Source organism: Sus scrofa, chromosome 1 (assembly GCF_054392235.1).
Source record: "Sus scrofa isolate SSC_HxYL_T2T_F1_AM1 chromosome 1, Sscrofa_HxYL_maternal_Yorkshire_Landrace_v2.0, whole genome shotgun sequence".
NCBI classification, from domain to species: domain Eukaryota; kingdom Metazoa; phylum Chordata; class Mammalia; order Artiodactyla; family Suidae; genus Sus; species Sus scrofa.
The window spans coordinates 211,459,268-211,478,325 of record NC_139383.1 but is presented as its reverse complement, the minus strand read 5'-3'; the positions used below and the strand labels follow the sequence as shown (position 1 = coordinate 211,478,325).

General features: G+C 38.2%; 1 protein-coding gene and 1 long non-coding RNA gene across 8 annotated transcripts in view; one reads left to right on the top strand and one right to left on the bottom strand.

Moving 5' to 3' along the window:
• CDKN2B (cyclin dependent kinase inhibitor 2B) overlaps positions 1-19,058 on the bottom strand; it is a 139,583-nt gene that overhangs the window by 78,605 nt on the left and 41,920 nt on the right. The gene's annotated exons all lie outside the window — the stretch shown is intronic.
• The window catches only part of LOC106509137 (uncharacterized), a 67,168-nt gene continuing 55,851 nt past the window's right edge, over positions 7,742-19,058 (top strand). Inside the window, exon 1 of one of the 4 annotated variants that reach the window (XR_014841623.1) lies at positions 7,742-7,937. This is a non-coding gene — a long non-coding RNA (uncharacterized LOC106509137). The remainder of the gene's footprint in view (positions 7,938-19,058) is intronic. The other 3 variants (XR_014841625.1, XR_014841626.1, XR_002335668.2) reach the window with 3 other exon arrangements.

Sequence of the window (19,058 nt, the reverse complement as noted above, 5' to 3'; positions counted from 1 at the left end):
CCCCTGCCTGTGTAATTAATCCCTATTCCCTACCCAGTCCCAGGCAAACACCAACGTCATGATTTCATGGCATTACCTATTTTGGACATTTCCTATAAATGAAATCATATAATACACAGTGTTCTGTGTCTGACTTGTTTCACTTAGTATAATGTTTTTTAGGTTTATAAATGTTGTCACATATATTAGATATATGTCATTTCTTTTTAAGCCTGAATAATATGCTATTGTATGGAAATACTACATTTTGTTTATACATTCACCAGTAGGTGGATATTTTGGTTGTTTTTACTTTTTGGCTATGATTTAATGAGGCTTTTTTTTTTAAAATTTTATGACCACACCAATGGGATCTAGATCTTCCCAGGCCAGGGATTAAATCTGAGCCACGGCTGTGACCTACACTGCAGCTATAGGAGCGTCAAATCCTTCGACCCACTGTGTCAGGCTGGGGATTGAACACAAACATTTACAGCAACCTGAATCGCTGCAGTCAAAGGATTCTTTTTTTTCTTTTTTACTTTTTTTTTGTCTTTTTGCCTTTTCTGGGGCCGCACCCATGGCATGTGGAGGTTCCCAGGCTAGGGGTCCAATTGGAGCAGTAGCTGCCAAGCCTAAGCCAGAGCCACAGCAATGCAGGATCCTAGCAGCATCTGCAACCTACAACACAGCTCACGGCAACACCAGATCCTCAACCCACTGAGTAAGGCCAGGGAGCGAACCTGCAACCTCATGGTTCCTAGTCTGATACGTTAACCACTGAGCCACAACGGGAACTCCAAGCAGTCATAGGATTCTTAACCCACTGTGCCATGGTGGGAATTCCTAATAAAGCTGTTTTGAACATTCATGTTCAAGTCTTATGTGAAAATATTGTTTCGTTTCTCTTGGGTAGACATCTAGGAGCAGCATTGCTATATTGAATGGAAAATTAATATTTAACTTTTAAGAAACTGTCAAACTGTTTTCCAAAGTGGCTGTATAATTTTACATCCTCACCAACAATGTACCAGGTTTCCAGCTTCTTCACATCCTTGTCAATACTACTCATTGCCTGTCTTTTTGATAGACATGATCCTAGTGGGTATGAAGTGATACCTCATTACGGGTTTGATCTGCATTTCCCTAGTGACTAATGATGTTGAGAACATTTTCACATGCTTATCAGGCATTTATATGTCTTCTTTTGTTAAATGTATATTTAAATCTTTTGCTCATTTTAAAACTGGGTTGTTTTCTTCTTGCTGAGTTGTTAAAATTCTTTGTATCCTTAACTTTAATATGACTAAGGAGTAAGGAGACTCCACCTCTCAGTAAGGAGACTCATTTCTCTATCTATTCCTGAACATCTTCAATTCCTATACCCTTTAGAGTGACCCTTCAAAAACTTCCCCTAATTATTTTCAGAGCATTTCAAGGAAAACACAGGAAAAAATGATCACAATTTTCTTTCCTCACTGCAAACTCAATAAGAGCTATAATATATTTTTGTATTACTTTCATTTTTGTAGTACTTGCAAAGATCATGACTATCTTCCTAATCATCTTTATAATCAGACTGAAAAATTCAATCTAGTTGAGCTCTGTTTTACTTCGTAGTGTTTCAAAGGACATTTACTGTCTGGAATTAGGAAGTGGGTAGCTCTAGAGATGTGATAAATTATCACAGAAATAGTGACTTCTAATAAACTAGACTCAGAAACTGTGTCAACATTAAATTATATCTGTTTTTTACCTTATATTTTATCTGATTTAAATATCAGTCCTTTCAGTACAATATATTTTAATGCTTTGTGATAAAATAAACACAGAAAAATGCCTTTTGATTTTTAATTCTCCCTGGTGAATAAATTTGTCTTTCTAAAGTAATCAGACATTGCATTTCAGTCTCTACCCCGATCCTCTTCAAATCACATGCACACAAACTCACACACAAACCTTCTAGATTTTTTTTTTTTTTTTTTTTTTTTTTTTTTCCATTTCTTGGGCCGCTCCTGCGGCATGTGGAGGTTCCCAGGCTAGGGGTTGAATCGGAGCTGTAGCCCCTGGCCTACGCCAGAGCCACAGCAACGCGGGATCTGAGCCGCGTCTGCAACCTACACCACAGCTCACAGCAACACCGGATCCTTAACCCACTGAGCAAGGGCAGGGACCGAACCCGCAACCTTATGGTTCCTAGTCGGATTCGTTAACCACTGCGCCACGACGGGAACTCCCCACCTTCTAGATTCTAAATGGTCAAGGGTCCAAAAATCTCTCTGCCTACACCAAGCAGGGGAGAGATTTTGAATGTAAATGGCCTGGGCTGACAAACTGGGTGAAGTAGGAAGAAAAAAGGTCCTATTCTTAGTTCTGTCATGAAAAGTCTGAGGCATATACCTTAAATACTGTCAGAAGGGTCAGTTGGCTCCAGAGGCTGCAACTGGTCACATGTTGTCATAATTCAGACCTCAAACATATTGGGTTTGGTCTCACAGAGTGCAGTTGGCCTGTTTGATTTTTGAACAAACACTGAAAGTGCAGGAGATTGAAAATAAAAATGCAATAGAAATGGAAAGATCTGGCCATACTGGGTTCATGTTTTCCCACAGTAACAATTGGTTGGATCTGAGTGGTGGGTACTTCTTTTGGGAAGATGGTTGTTCTTACATTTATTACAGACCACTTGCACTTTCTGTTGTTTCCTTGCTTTGAGATGAAAAGCTATATGGGTTGCTCAAACTAGAATTTCCCTATCTAGACTGCTTGCTCATTTCATTACTTGTATGATTTCTATAAGACATTTGAGTTAGTAAATGCATTGGTTTTCTATGGCTGCCGTGACAAATTACCATAAACTTGGTTCCTTTAAAACAACAGAAATGTATTCACAATTCTGGAGGCAGGAAGTCTGCAATTCAAGTATCAGCAGGGTTGTGTTCCCAGCAGAGGCTCCAGAGGAGAATCTATTCCTCACCTCTTCCAGCTTCTGGTGGCTCCGGGAATTTCTTGGCTTGTAGCTGCATCTCTCCATTTCTGCCTCCATCTTTATAGGGCCTGTCCTTTTCTCCCTGTGTCCCTCCTCCGAATGTTTCTTATAAGGATGCTCATCATTGGATTAAGGGCTCACCCGGATCACCCAGGAAAATCTCATCTCCAGATCTTAATTTTTTTTTCAGATAAGCTCATATTCCCAGGTTCTGGAGATTAGGACATGGACATATCTTTTTAGGGATCATAACTTAGCTCACTAGAATAACCAAACTAGACAATTCTGGAGGGCATTCAAACAGAATGAGAAGTTGAGGCTGGTACCATCCATCAGGAAAAAGAAATGGACCGAGGACAAGACCTTAGAGAGCATTTTTGCCTCATATTGTAGTGTACCAAGGGAATCAAACAGTTTTAAATCTGGGATACCCACACTTTGGAAAGCTGAATTAGGGCACACTAAGTTTCTGTGATTCAGTTTCTCCTTGGCTTAACTATACTGGTTTAACTGGTTGCTTGACTTTGGCAATGATATATAATATACTGTCTGTGCAAGCTTTCAGTTGCCTAAAACTACCAGAATCATCTAAAAGCTACAACAAATGTGAACGTTTTAATTAACTTACAAATAAGACTCTCTTTTCTGCTAAACAGAAGGATGGTAGGAGAGGAGATTGAAACTAGGTAATAAATAAAAATAAGTACTCACGGAGCCAGGACTAGCTATTATGAGGCAGGCAATGCTGCCATGTCTCATGGGCACCAGGAAGTCAGTCCTCTCAGAAAAATCCTGAGATTTTTTTGTTGTTGTCTAATTTCATGGGATCTTAGTAAATTAGGTCAGAAAAGGCCTTGGGGATAGTTCAAGCCCCCATCTGAGGCTTTAGTTAGAACAGTCAGAAATGTGGGGGAAATTGAGGCAGATCAAATATGAGGAGTACAAACAGCACACAATCCATTTAGAACCTAGAAATTTTTCTAGTGCCTGTTTATAGATTTCTTTTGGCATTTTGGTGTTTTCCTTCTAGAGAAGTGTGTGTGTGTGTGTGTGTGTGTGTGTGTGTGTGTGTGTGTTGAAGAGGGGTGCCTAGAAAACCATACTCTGTCCCCCCCAAATCTACACCTTAATTGGGCAATTATATTGGTGTCCCCAGAGACACAGAGCTGGAAGAGTTTAGCATTCCCCTGTGGATATCTGATGGGGATTTTCTTTGCTGGAGCATGGTAACCAGGGCAGCAAGAAGCCCAGCCTGGAGGCTGGTCAGAGGCTAACCCAAACAACTTTGCTTAATTTTGGGCTACTGCTGGGGGTGGGGGGGAGTGGCTGGCAGAGAGAAGTGTCTAACATTCTTGCCTGCTGACATCAAGCTGCAAAGCTGCTGCCCTCTGGTGAGTCAACAGCAAAAAGCTCACATCGTTCGAGACGTGCTGCCCAATCAGAGACAGTGGTGCCACACCTCAAAATTTTTTCTACCCCTCAGCATTCTGCAGCCTTCAAATAGCTCCTTCCAGAAAAAGAATGCCGAGATGATTAAACTTGTAAGAAGCCCAGACTCTTCAATAATAAAAACATAAATTCCACATTAAATTTTAAAGGAATTTAGGACTGTAGACAACTTGCATCCTGGACTTCACTTATTTTAAAAAAATTCTTAGGAGTTCCCTTCATGACTCTGTAGTAACAAACCCGATTAGTATCCATGAGGGCGTGGGTTCAATCCCTGACCTTGCTCAGTGGGTTAAGGATCCAGCATTGCTGTGAGCTGCAGTGTAGGCTGCAAATGGAGCTCAGAACTGGCATTGCTGTGGCTGTGATGTAGGCTGGCAGGTACAGCTCTGATTCAACCCCTAGCCTGGGAACTTCCATATGCTGTAGATGCGGCCATAAAAAGACAAAAAATCCAAAAAAAAAAAAAAACCAAAAAAAAAAAAGCTTAAACTTTTTCTTTTATGCTGAGGCAAGGGGGCATACTGAAAGACTCACTAGTGCTTCGGGGTTTTCTGGATATTAAAATTGAGATACATATATGACACAGACATCCTAGAATAGCACTAAGTTCCACTGGCAGTTGTTGGAACTCAGCCAGCATATCTAGATTTTTTTAGCTGTTATAATGAGAATTATAAATATGCATATGTGTAGATTCTATGGTGAAAATGAAAAGTACACACATCTCATTTTATTAATCAAGTTTGTGTTGCCTGTTTAATAATGTCTCTCAATTTCTTCTATTGAGCAGAAGTCAGTGGGGAAATATCATCACGAGGCAAGAGGTAAATTATTTGCTTAGTGCAACACAAACCTGCTTGTCAGGTAAAAGCAGAGTCCTTCTATAATACTGCTACCATATGGCACTGCCATATCGTGAAGCCCATAAAAGGGACTGACATTGTAAAAGATTAACTGGTTTTACTTGGCAAGGTCAGGTATCTCGATGGCAGGCTATAAAATGCTATAAAATGGTTAAAAGAGGAAAGGGAGTCTGTAGTTGGAGGCTACCTGAAATTTTGGCATTGGCTTTCCTTACAGTCCCGCCATCTAGTTTGGATTGTCAAGACTAAAAAGGTTCACTAGGCCAAGTGAGGATGCTCTCTGCATGCCTGTGGTACTATAGCACCACTAGGAAAAGAGAGAATTGGACATGAGGAAAAGCATGCAGCCAGCACTAGGACTGCTTCCCCTAGGACTGGAGATCTCAATCATCTTCTCCTACATGCTGCACAAAAAGAGTTGAAGGAAGGCTAGATTATATATACATATTCATTCATTCATTTATCCATCCACTCATCCATTAGTTTGTCCATCTTTCATTCATATGTTCAGTGACTAAAAATATTTTATTTAATTTTTATTTTTTTTCATAGCCTAGGTTCCAAGCAAGAGGCTACTTCTTGTTCAGAAGAGGACACAGAAAGAAAAACATAATTGCAGTTCAATATAATTAGTGCTGTAGTAACTGCAACCTGTATTGAATTCTTATTAAATATCAGGAACTTTTCTCAGAGCTATAAATAAACCCATACAATACCAAGATATGGATTTGGCTATTACTCTTTTTTGGAGGAACAGAGGTTGAAGAGATGAAGTCCTACAGCTTGGAAGCAGTGAACAACAAAAATTTAAGCTTAGACATTTTGACTTGAAGTTTGAATCCTTAACCACCTAGGAAATATAACTAAAACTACAATAAAAACCACCTGCAATGACTCTTGAAAGAAAAATAATTCTCTAAGTGAGAATATGGGTAACCGGTTAGAGCATCATGGTGCTGGTGGCGATTTGTAGGCAGAGAAAGCTGCATATTTGAAGACCATGGAAGGTGTGCTGTCAGGGGAAATGAAAGTGATTAAACAGTGTGGGAGGTTTCTGTGGGTGATCTGGTTTTCTATTGGTGCATAACAAAGCACCAGTGCTCCTAAAGAGATTGCTGGACAGAGGACACATTTCCTTTTATGACCTAGCCTCAGAAGTTACATAGCTTGACTTGTGCCAGACTCAATTAGTTGAGGCAGTCAAAAGGTCCTTTGCCCAAGTTCAAGTGGAGAAGACATAGATTTTAGTTCTTAACAGAGTATCAAGATTCTGGAAAGGCATGTAGGGATCAGAAATACTGTGGCATCATTTTTTTTTTTTGGGAAATAAAGTAAGATAAAGGCAGCATACTGTCATCATAAAAAAGAGATTTGGAGTATGACAGGCTTTGATTTCAATAATGGGTTCCACCACTTAGTAGCTGAGTTACTTTGGCCAAGTGGCTTAACTGTTTGAAGTCTCATTTTTTTAATTTGTAAAATAAGGATGCTAGTAGTTAGAATTGTTAATGATTAAAAAAATACATGTAAATCCTTTGGCACTGGAGACTGGGACAAAATAGTTACTTCATAAGACATAGGATTATTGGTTTGCTAACAGAAAGAGAGATAATTGGAGAGGGAGATGAGGCCCCGTTGTGGGAGGGGTTTCATAGCTAATAGGAAGTTGGTGAAATCATAATAGCAATAATAGCCAAAAGTTACTGAAAACTAGGCACAGTGCCAAGCTCTTTCAAAGGAGTATTTCCCTAAATCTTCACAACAAACCTATGAAGAAGGATTATTGTTATCCCACTTTATAGATGAGGAAATCAGGATCAAAGAGGTTAAAAAACTTTCATAAGTTGGTAAGTAGCAAAGACAGGATATAAATCAAGGTGATTGTATTAGCAGAGCCTATACTACCATAGTTTGGATTTTAACCTGAAGGCTATACAAAGCTACTAAAAAAATTTAAACTGGGCAGTCTTATGGTCAAACTTGCTCTTTAGAAGGCATTGTGGAAAACAGATTAGGGGCTGGTAGTGAGGAGAGCAGTTAGGAGATGATGGCTCTGATCTAAATGAGAAATATTGAGACATCTGAAATATTGAACCTAGATATAGTGTGGGAGACACAAGTAGAGAAGGAGGGTCTAAGAAAGTAGTGGCACCCATCCTTGATTTTTGATTGGATGTGGAAAGAAAGAGAGGGAATTTCCATCATCACTAGTTCGCTTTGAGTGCAGGCACTGGCATGTGCATTATTACTCAGGGATCTAAGTAGAGAAAGAAAACAACCCCCTGGGGTGCCTTCTAACCTAAAGCATATTTCCTAAGTCCATGCACTCTCAGTCTAGACTGAAAACAAACAAAGCAGACTCCTCTTGAAGCTCTCAGATCTCTCACCTTGCAATTCTAGCTTTTGAATTCCACGCCTAGTTTCCTTTCCCACACGCCAAGCCCTTGTCCTGTGGATTACAATGATCATTTGTGTGTACTAGGTGACTATTCCTTCCACATCAGGGGCCTTGGAACGATGAACTAAGGCTGCTCTCTCCCGTCCTTACTTCCTCTATCCAGTATTGTAACAACATGCAATCTGTTGGTTCTTATAAAGGATGCTGACTGATGCTGTGATGTGGTCTTCAGGAAGCCAAGGGATCTCCAAATGAGGTACTTATTGGTTGTGTCATTTAGGTTCATGCAAATTCCCTTTGGAGGGCCAGTATGCTCTTTGAAGGACAGAGAATGAATATTTGTCATTAGATAAGACATTCCATATCTTTGATTTAGAACTTTAATCTATTTTTTTTTAAATAACAATGTTGTCTTTTTTTATTACTCAATGATTTTATTACATTTATAGTTGTACAATGATATAGCATTTCCATCCCAAACCCTCAGCATCCCCCACCCCCTGAACTGTCTCTTTTGGAAACCATAGGTTTTTCAAAGTCTGTGAGTCAGCATCTGTTCTGCAAAGAAGTTCAGTCTGTCCTTTTTTCAGATTCCACATGTAAGTGACAGCATTTGATGCTGGTATCTCATTGTCTGACTAACTTCACTTAGAATGATAATTTCTAGGTCCATCCATGTTGCAAAAAATGCTGGTATTTCATTCCTTTTAATGGCTGAGTAATATTCCATTGTGTATATGTACCACATCTTCTTTAGTCACTCCTCTGTCGATGGACATTTAGGTTGTTTCCAAGTCTTAGCTATTGCAAATAGTGCTGCGATGAACATCGGAGTACATGTGTCTTTGCGAGTTGTGGTTTTCTCTGGATAGATGCCCAGGTGTGGGATTGCTGGATCAAATGGTAGTTCTATGTTTAGTTTTCTGAGGAATCTCCATACTGCTTTCCACAGTGGTTGAACCAATTCACAATCCCACCAACAGTGTACTAGGGTTCCTTTTTCTCCACACCCTCTCCAGCACTTACTGTTTGTAGACTTTTTGATGATGGCCATTCTGGTTGGTGTAAGGTGGTACCTCATCGTGGTTTTGATTTGCATTTCTCTAATAATGAGTGATGTTGAACATCTTTTCATGTGTTTTTTGGCCATCCATATGTCTTCTTTGGAGAACTGTCTGTTTAGATCTTTTGCCCATTTTTGGATGGGGTTGTTTGTTTTTTTTGGTATGGAGCTGCAGAAGGTGTTTATAAATTTTGGAGATTAATCCCTTGTCAGTCAACTCATTTGCAAAGATTTTCTCTCATTCTGTGGGTTGTCTTTTGTTTTGTTTAGGGTTTCTTTTGCTGTGCAGAAACTTTTAAGTTTAATTAAGTCCCATTTGTTTATTTTTGTTTCTACTGTCATTACTCTAAGAGGTGGATATGAGAAGATGTTGCTGTGTTTATGTCAGAGAGTGTTTGGCCTATGTTTTCCTCTAAGAGTTTTATAGTATGTGGTCTTATATCTAGGTCTTTAATCCATTTTGAGTTTATTTTTGTGTATGGTGTTAGGAAGTGTTCTAATTTCATTCTTTTACATGTGGCCGTAAAGACTTTAATCTATTTCTGGGTCAAGGTCTGAGAAATAAACTGGCCCTTGATGAAAAAGTTAACTAAAACAAGTGAAGAAACCAACGGGCAACCCCCTATACCTAGTTTTGCTGTATGAAAATATTTGTCTTTTCAAATTATTTTCTTTAAATTGGAATAATTTCTGAAATTAAAAACATGGTTGTGATTTTATCTGGTGGATTTATTGACTATTATTTACTTGTTTGTACCTTCTGTTTTCCTTCTCTATTTCAAATTTCTGAAAAGTAATTTTATTCTGATGCTGCATTTTTAATAAATTACTGTCTCCCTCAATGGACTATGGAGGTTGGCATTTTTTTTTAAGGAATAAACATTCTTTTTTAAAAAATTAGAGTATAGTTGATTTTACAGTGTTATGTCAATTTCTGCTGTATAGCACAGTGACCCAGTCATACATATGAGGTTGGCATTTGATTGAACAATTTTTGTCCACCTACTGGTGCCTTTAGATAATAGTGGGAGATCCATTTAACTCCCTGATTCAGACAATAAATCACCTGAGGAGAGATTACTACTCTCAATGTTTGAACACTTGTCTGTGCATGTTGCTTGGCCGTTATTAATTATGCCTTTCCCTGTTAGTCTCTGAAGATATAAGCTAGTTCACTTATACCAGTACATGAGGTTACTAGGCACTCCCAGTTTGGACACAGAACTGCTTTAGGATCTCAGACCTCTCTTCCCTTAATCATCATGGAGGTTTAAACTTGGCTTTGCCCACCAAATGATGCCTTTAGAGAAATCACCCACTGTACCTTGAATACACTTCAACAGTTTTTTCATTTATAAAGAACTTTATCAGCTGTTTTATGATTAGGACATTTCCCTTAAATGGAAATTTCTAAATTAGTGAATGAAAATGAGTGAACAACTGATAAGGTCATACTTTCTTGTTAATTGAGCACTATAAAGTAGCAACAGATTAGAATAACAAATTTAAGGAAGTGTCTGGTTTTAGAAGTTTTTTTGCTTGTTAAAAAAGCTCCCAAACCACCAAACATCAGACAAAAACAAACAAACAAACAAACAAAAAATGACAGTGTGATAATCTAATCTACTTTCCTATTAATTAAACCTTGCCACTTAGGGGATTATTTTTCTTCTTTTCCAAGAAGGAGACCTCTTCCTTGTGACAGCCCAGCAATTTAAGCACATTTTCCAAGCATATAGAGCAAATAAGAAGCAATCATTCATCAGTCATAAAGATAAGCCAAGGAATGGGAATACTTTTGTAGGTCACGTCACCTGGCAGAAACTTTGGACTGATCCTTTCCTGGTTCAAGAGTTCAACCATAAGACCTACTTTCCCTATCAGCTGGCTCAAGCTGATAAGGTCCTGAAGCAAGCAAAGATTCTTTATGAGCTTTTATTTAATTGTCCTTGTGATATAAGGATTGGGGGTTAGTCTGTACAGAGTTACTTCTGGTTTGCCTATTTTTCTTTTGAATAAATTACTGTCTCCCCTGAGGGGACAAGGTAAATGGAGTTTGGGTAAACACTTTTAATCAAATTTCTGGTACCCAGTACAGAGCCTTTATCCCTAACAGGTTTCCTGTGAGTATTTATTGAAGAAAACAATTATAAATTTAGCTTTAGATTGGTAATTGGTTTGGGATAAACATTGATGCAAGAGAAGAATGATTAAGTAAGATCAAGTACTGTATTGCATGCCCATAAAATGGATCAGTTGCTGCTGATGGAGATAAGGGTAAGATTGAGGGTGTTAGAGTTCTTTGAAATTGCATATGGGATGTTATCTGTTATTAGAATGAGATGAGTCTGTCTTCTTCCCACAAATTTGGCCCAAAAGGAGTTCATTCATAGGTGTAACACAAAAAATCGTTGTTGGGCTGGTGTCCCAGGGAAGTGTCAATGGATTCCAGTGCCTATGCTCTTTTGAAAGGAACTGAGTATTTCTGATCTCACTTCCTTTCTCTTCTACACCCATCCTCCTCTATCCTCCTTTCTATTTGGTCTGGTGAACACCAATAGTAGAACATTTTCTGGAAGTTCCATTCTAACTTGTGTTCAAGTTTTGACTGGGTCATAAACTCTTTGTTGACCTTGAAAAAGTCAACTAACCTCCCTGAGCTTTAGCTTCTTCAGCTGTAAAGTAAATAATTGAATTAAGTGATGGTCAAAGTGACTTTACTAATTCTATGATTCTATTATGTGACTAGACTTTAGTTATAATAGCTTAAATTAGATACTTGATCCTTTACTAAGATGCAGATATTAATCACTTTTCTTTAAAGGTTGGGTTTGATTCTCTGATATTAGGAAATTAAAAACTCATATTCATCAGTGTGGATATCCATTAGGTGACTGATATTTAACCAAGTAGAATTCTTATCTGTGGCTGAGAATCTAAGAATCTTTCTGGTAATATCCCTTGAATTATTGAAGGTTGAAAGCCATTAGATTTCATTCTTTAATAGGACTGTGGTTCAAACATAGATTTTTAGGTTCAAACATAGATTTTTAGGCACTTTGGAGTACAATAGTGTAAACAGATGAAGACATACTTTTCAGTGTTTTCTTCTTCTAACTGGTACACACATCTCCATGTCTTAACATCATCATAATGGTACCTATCACTATTGAGAGCTCACTATATGCTAGACACTGTTGCTAAACATTTGTAATTTTACTTAGTTCTCAAAATGTGGTATTTTTCATAATTATGATTTTTGTTTTGAAATTATCATATGTAAGTGCATACCATATACATATATATGTACAGTTTGTAGAATTAGAAAGCAAACACCCTATAAACACTTCCCAGATAGAGAATTACAGCCTTATCAGTCCTCAGATGTCCCTGTACGCCCTCTTCAGTCACAACCCCCTCTTCCCTTTAGAAGCAACCACTATTCTAAATTTTGTATAAAACATTTTTTTTTTTTTAGTTTTCCATCCCTGTATGTATCCCTAGATAATACATGGTTTATTTGTTCTTGTTTCAGAACTCAATGAAAATAGACTCCTACAAAGTGAATTCTTCCATATCTTACTAGTTTCTCAATATCTTATTTTGAGATTTATTATCATTGATGTGCGCAGCTGTAGTTTATTTACTGTTTAACATTCCATTGAATGATTTTGCTCCAATAATTTATTCTATGCTGGTGGATATTTGGATTGTTTTCATTTTATTTTTTGTGTTATGAACAATGTGGCTTTGAATATTCTTATACATGCCTGGTGTGTGTATGTACATGCACACATACATATATATGTACACATACTTATGTATATGTATATGTCTGTCTATCTTAGGATACACTAGAAAACCCAGGCCCAGAATTTCCAAAGAACTCATTTAAGGTCAAAGTGGTAAGGTCAAAGTCTGAACCAGAAATCTGTTGTCAGAGTTGGCATCCTTAAACACAAAACTCCTTGGATCCCCATTTTAGAGAAGAAGCCATGAATATATATATATTTTGGCTGTGCCTGCAGCATGTGGAAGTCCCCAGGCCAGGGATTAAAACTGTGCCACAACTGTGACCCAAAATGCTACAGTGGCAATGTTGGATCCTTAAGCCATGGAGAATTTTTAAATTACTTGCCCAAAGAGTGGGGATTCAACAAAGGTCACCCTAAAACCTTTCATTATTTCTTTATCATCTAAAGCACATATTATGATTCTATTTGTGAAACATTAACCAATCACAAATAAATGAGATTATACTTGGCACCCTTATCTCTTTACAAGTGAGCAGATATCAAAATGTAAAAATATAATTTCTTATTATCCATATAAATTTGACATAGAATTATTATTTTTCCCCTTAAAAATAGAAATAGAAATGAAAAGAAAAGCATTTTTTTATAGTGGACTAGCGATCTCTCTCTCTTTCCCTCTCCCTCCTTCTCTTCCTCCCCCTGCCTCCCTCCCTCCCTCTTTCTCTCTCAGCTTGCCAAATCTCTTTAGCAATATGTAGCAGTTGTAAAAAATATTCCAAAGTACATATGTTATACAAGTGAGACACAAGTCCAATAAATGCTTATGATGTGACTGGCAGAATATAGGCTGCTGTAATCAAGATAGCAGTAATAACTTAAAAGTTTTTTCATATGTGCAAAGCACTTGGGAAGGAGCATTTGGTGTGGTGAGCAAAAACAACCAAGTGAGTGTGGCAGTTGGGACATGAAAGGAATCAAAATGTAAGCCCTGCTGAATCACCAGCCTCTTGGAAACACTTGAATGAGTTTCTTTGCTAGATGTTTTTCCCACTACATGGTAATAAATAATTTTCAAGAGAGAATGAAATGAAATTTCTCCCTTGTATGAGTCACATCTGTCTTAGCTGCAAGTGAACCCATCTTGAACTTGTTTAGGTAAAATGAGAAATGCTGATTCATGAAATGTCATGAAGAACAGAACAATCAAACCATGGGAACTTCAGGGGTGCAGATGGACTTCCAGAAAAACTGGAACAACTGGTCAAACCCTACTGAGGCCTCTTTCCAACTCTTGTTTCTGTTTCTTTCTCTTTGATGGCTCACTTCTCTTCCACTGGAAATTGGTTTCTTCACCATGGCAAGGAACATTGCTGTCAATACTTTCCTGAGTTCTATATCCTGCAACTTCTACCATGGGTGATGGATTAAACCACACTTTCTTTGGTGAAAGGTTAAAAAGTACCAGGGGAGGGAGATGATGTTGCTTCAGTTAGGAGATTTTGTCCCTCTCTAGACCAATTTACTGTTCTCTGGGGGAGGGGAGTGGAGTTATATCTAAACACAGACATTTTCTCAGAACCACTTGGTTTGACTGGGGGAAGAGCATTTCCATAAGAATGGGAGTAAGTTTTACAGAAAGAGGTACACTGGACAGGTAAAAGTATAGTTCTTCACTAGTTCAAACAATCCCCATATATTTTCAGTATTTTATAAAGAGAGCTTTTTAAAAAATGTTCCCAAACCACAACAGCAAATTTAATCTTACAATATTTTCTTCTTGGATTATTTTATTCATAATCTACTTGAATTATTAGGTGAGCAATCAACATGAAGAAATGGATATTCTGTCTTCTTGATGAGTTTATTAAGCCCATAACTCAGAACTAAAGGACACGAGGCTAGGCTTAAAATAAATCTCTCTAATGGCTAATTTTTATTTATTTATGTATTAATTTATGTATTTAAGTATTTATTTAATTTTTGCTTTTTGGAGCTGTACCCTCAGCATATGGAAGTTTCCAGGCTAGGGGTCGAATCAGAGCTACAGCTCTGGCCTACACCACAGCCACAGCAATGTGGGATCTGGGCTGCTTCTGCAATTTATACCACTGCTTACAGCAATGCTGGATCTTTAACCCACTGAGCTAGGCCAGGGATCCAACCCACATCCTCACGGATAATAGTTGGGTTTATTACCATTGAGCCATGAGGGGAACTCCAAGAAAGCTAAAATTTTAATCAAAATTAAATTAGCAAACTAGCAAGTTGTTACTTCCCTTTTCCAGTTTACTCATATATTTCTATTAGCATTGGCTAAGAGGAAGGGTGCTGTAAAATATAGAATCAGAAAACTCATGTGTTCATTTTCTGTTGTGTAACAAATCACTACAAACTTAGGGCTTAAAAAATGCCATTTATTATCTCACAATTCTTGGGGGTCATAAGTCTGGGCACAATGTGGCTCAGCTGGGTTCTCTGCCTAGAGTCTCACAAGTTCAAAGTCAAGGTATCAAAGTCAAGGGACTGCAGCTCTCACCTGGAGCTTGATCCCCTTCCAAGCTCACTAGTTGTAAGCAGAATTCATTTCCTTCTCCTGCCTTCCACATGAGTCCTTCCATCTTTAAGCCAACAATAGTATATTTGAATCTCTCTGACTTCCACATTCTGACATCCCTCTCCCTGATTTCTCTTCTACCACTGGCAGGAGAGGCCTGTAAGGGTACATGTGACTAGATTAGGTCTACCCGAATAATCTTTTTTTAAAGGCCAACCATGACAGACACAGCACAATCATGAGAAGGAGTAATACCTCATCACATTCACACATTGTAGGTATTGTGGTGTGGAATCTTAGCATTCATTCCCAGAAATTCTGTCTACTACAACCTGGTTTCTGGGTTGGACTTTACCATGAATTACCTATTTAACTTCCCTGAGCCTCAGTTTTATGTTTGGTAAAAGTGAGCTTTAATGCTACTGCCCCTACTTACCTCATATGACATATGTTAGGCTTAAATGTAAGAGTGGATGCCAAACAATTTTCGATTCAGTTGTACAAACATTACCATATGTCATTGAGGCTACAAAGTTCCATACACTTGAAGACATAGAAGGACTATGGAAATATAAGTTATTGTTTTTATAATAAATTCTGAAATATTTCATATCTGATGCAAAGAATTAACTGATTAATGTTTTTGAATTATGTAAAACTTTGTAATCACAATTACTGTAAGCAAGACACTCCAAAGCCAAAGCCAAAAAAAAAAAAAAAAATCCAAAAACAGTAGTTATTTTAAAAGGGCTCCAGTCCACATATATGAACAAAACTATCCATGTTGCCAAAAAACAATGAAATTTCTTCAAATTCTCAAATTGGCTTTTGGTCTTAGTATAGTATTACATTTGCAAATGAATAACTTTAGACCCTCATAATTCTCACCTCTACCCCTACCATCACAACTCCTTATGTCATTACCAGGTCTCAGAAAGTTCTCTCTTAAATTTAGTCAAAGTTCTTTATGATAATGCATTACTGCTTTTATTATTTATATTGGATCAGATTACCCTAAATGCATTAAATGGTCTAATTCTTCCTGTTCCTTAGATAGGTCCCTACTTGGATCTCAGGTCCTCAGAGAAGCAGGTACTAAGATGAGATTAGATTTGCAAGATATTTGCTGAAAGAGAACTTGTGGCAAAAAAGTGGAGTGGAGCAGGAGGAGGCTGAGAGGACTGTTAGACCACAGTGCAGGACTGATCCCTGTGAAGGAGAGAGGGGAGGAATAAAGACCTTAAGATTTCAACTCTGAGAAAGTTTTGGCAAGGCTAACTGGGAGTCTTCAAGCTAAAGTTGCCTCTCAGAGGACACCTGCATCTTCTAGGAATGGATCTGCATTAGCAGTCCTGCTGTGCTTAACCATGGCTGGAAGCAGCCACGGAAAGCATGGCCTCAGAACAAATGAGGTGATGGATTTCAGAGAGCAGGAGCCAGAATCATTAGTCTATTATGATTCCCACAGTGGTCACTATAATTACTATCCCAGAAATCTGTTTTTCAGTATATACATGGTATAATGTTCTCCTCTTTCATCCCTCAAAAGCTAGGTCACTGAAGGGGCTGATTATTCAAATTCATGTGGCATCTCTGGCTGGATAGTTTACATTCATCATATTTTTATTTTATTTAAAAATACTTTTACTAATGAATTCAATTCACCCTTATCATCCTGGTTGCTTCCTCTGTCTTCTCCTTATAAATATTACTGTTGTAAGACCTGCCCTGTGGCCTGGATCTTCAACCTTTAATCCTCAGTGACCTTGTAGTAGTGATAATAGATTTCTTTTTTCTTTTTTTTCTTTTTTTTTTTTTTGGGCTGCATGTGCAGCATATGGAAGTTCCCAGGCTAGGGGTCCAATCAGAGCTACAACTGCTCCTCTGTCACAGCCACAACAATGTGGGATCTGAGCTGCTACTGTGACCTATGCCACAGCTCACAGTAACGCCAGATCCTTAACCCACTGAGAGAGGCCAGGGATCAAACCTGCCTCTTCATGGATACTGGTCAGGTTTGTTACCACTGAGCCACAATAGGAACTCCCTGATAATAGATTTCTAACTGCACAAATACATCAGACAAAACACTTCATTACGATGAACCAGCGTTTGGATCCTGAATGCTTTTGAGATTCCCTTAATGTATGAAATGGACAACTGATCTGAGTCACAAGGACTCCTTTTCTTTTGTGGCCTGACATTGGCCTGGAAGAAGACTTACAGCTTCTGTGTATGACTCCTTTTTGTTCTTTTAAGAGAGGGGAAGAATAGGGAAGGCATCCTTTCAAGTGACTGTATACTGTACATTTGAAAAAGGAGCACTATTAATATTGCCAGAACCACAATCATAACCAGGATGGTCCTGAGAAAACTGTGTTATATGGTCACTTTAGGGTCTCTCCCCTGAGGAGTGAGGGGAACTTGTACCTCTTACCTCACCAAGCACATGATAAGAAAGGTAGCTGCACAATGATTTAAAAGAATCGTTTGCAAAAAGAGTGATGCAGAAAGGTGGAATTTCTAGACTTTTTTCCTTCTCAAAACATGATACCTCTTAGGACTCCTGGTTCACTTAGGTGTATTTACTCCAAAGCTCTTCCTCCCTGGGGCGAAGGTGGGGGCAGGTGAGTGGGGGCTATGCTCTCTTCAGGGCTTCTCCAGGAGAATTTCCAGATGATTTTCAGCTTGGACCATACATACTTGAGGATAATTGTTTGTTTTCCAGGGTAAACAACACACATCTTGGAGGCACTTTTTTTCCCCCCAATTTGAGAGTAAATTTCATTTATATTAAATCAGACTCAGATATATACTAATGGATTAGAATGCAAAAGTCATCTGGATTTAAAAAAGAAATTGTGAGACTTCAAAGATATACGGTCTTTGGGGGGCACTTCATACTCTTGATTAGATCTTCCTCTAAGTATTATTATTCACTCTTCCAGGTTATTAGTTATATCTTGCTGGAAAAGTTTGGAAAGATCTACCCAAGAAATTAGAGTGTGTCCTTAACATTCTCTTAGCTCTTTTTGTCTCTTTTCAAAATTGGATCAAATGGCATTGGACATTACCAGCTTTTTATTGTTTGAACAGTCATCTGAGAATACCACTGTAACTGATAATTCAGTCCTGATTACTCAATGTGCAATAAGACAAAGGCAGCCAGAACTCCCCATGATAGATGGAGATGAGCCAAGACTTATTCCTTCAACAGTATTCATTGAGTGCCTCCTATGTTCTGGCAGCTGTTTTGGAAACTGTGACATAGCAGTGAGCAAAACAAGTAAATGCCTTTCTCTCATGGAGCATAACAAACCTGAAAGAGAATGAATGTTGATACCAACTAATAAATAGTAAAAATAAATTAAAGCATCCAATAACTTTAACTGATGGGATGAAAATAAAGCAGGAAATGGTTCTAGCCTCCTTGGTGTAGGAGACAATTATGGCTTCTCTGAGGAAGTGATATTTGATCTTAGATCTAAATAAGGAGGAGGAGGCAGTCAGATGAAAATTAGGGACGAATCTTTCAGGAAGTAGCAATGGCAAGTGCAAAGAATAAGAGACAATTTGGGCCTTGGGAGGAATAGAGAAGAAGCCTGTGTGTGGATCACAGTGGATGAAGGGGATATTGGCTGGTGAGAAAAGCAGGGGCTTAGCCACATGGGGCTCTGTTGGTCATCGAAAGGACTTTAGCTAATATTCTAACTACAGTGAGAATTTACTGGAGGGTCTTAGCAGGGGAATGTCATCACTACCCAGATTATCCAGATAATAAAACCATCTGTTTCTGAGTTACTTGGCTAAAAAGGATATTATGGCTATGGATATGCATGAAGATTAAGCATAACATGGAAGAACATGGGCCTCAACTAAAACTGACCTCACTTCAACACAAGAAGAGGACAAAGTGGTAGCTAGCAGTGTTTACAAGATCTAAGAATGACTATAAATAATGAAGGAAAGGTTGAGTTTTATTATGAAGAAAAATGTTATGTACAT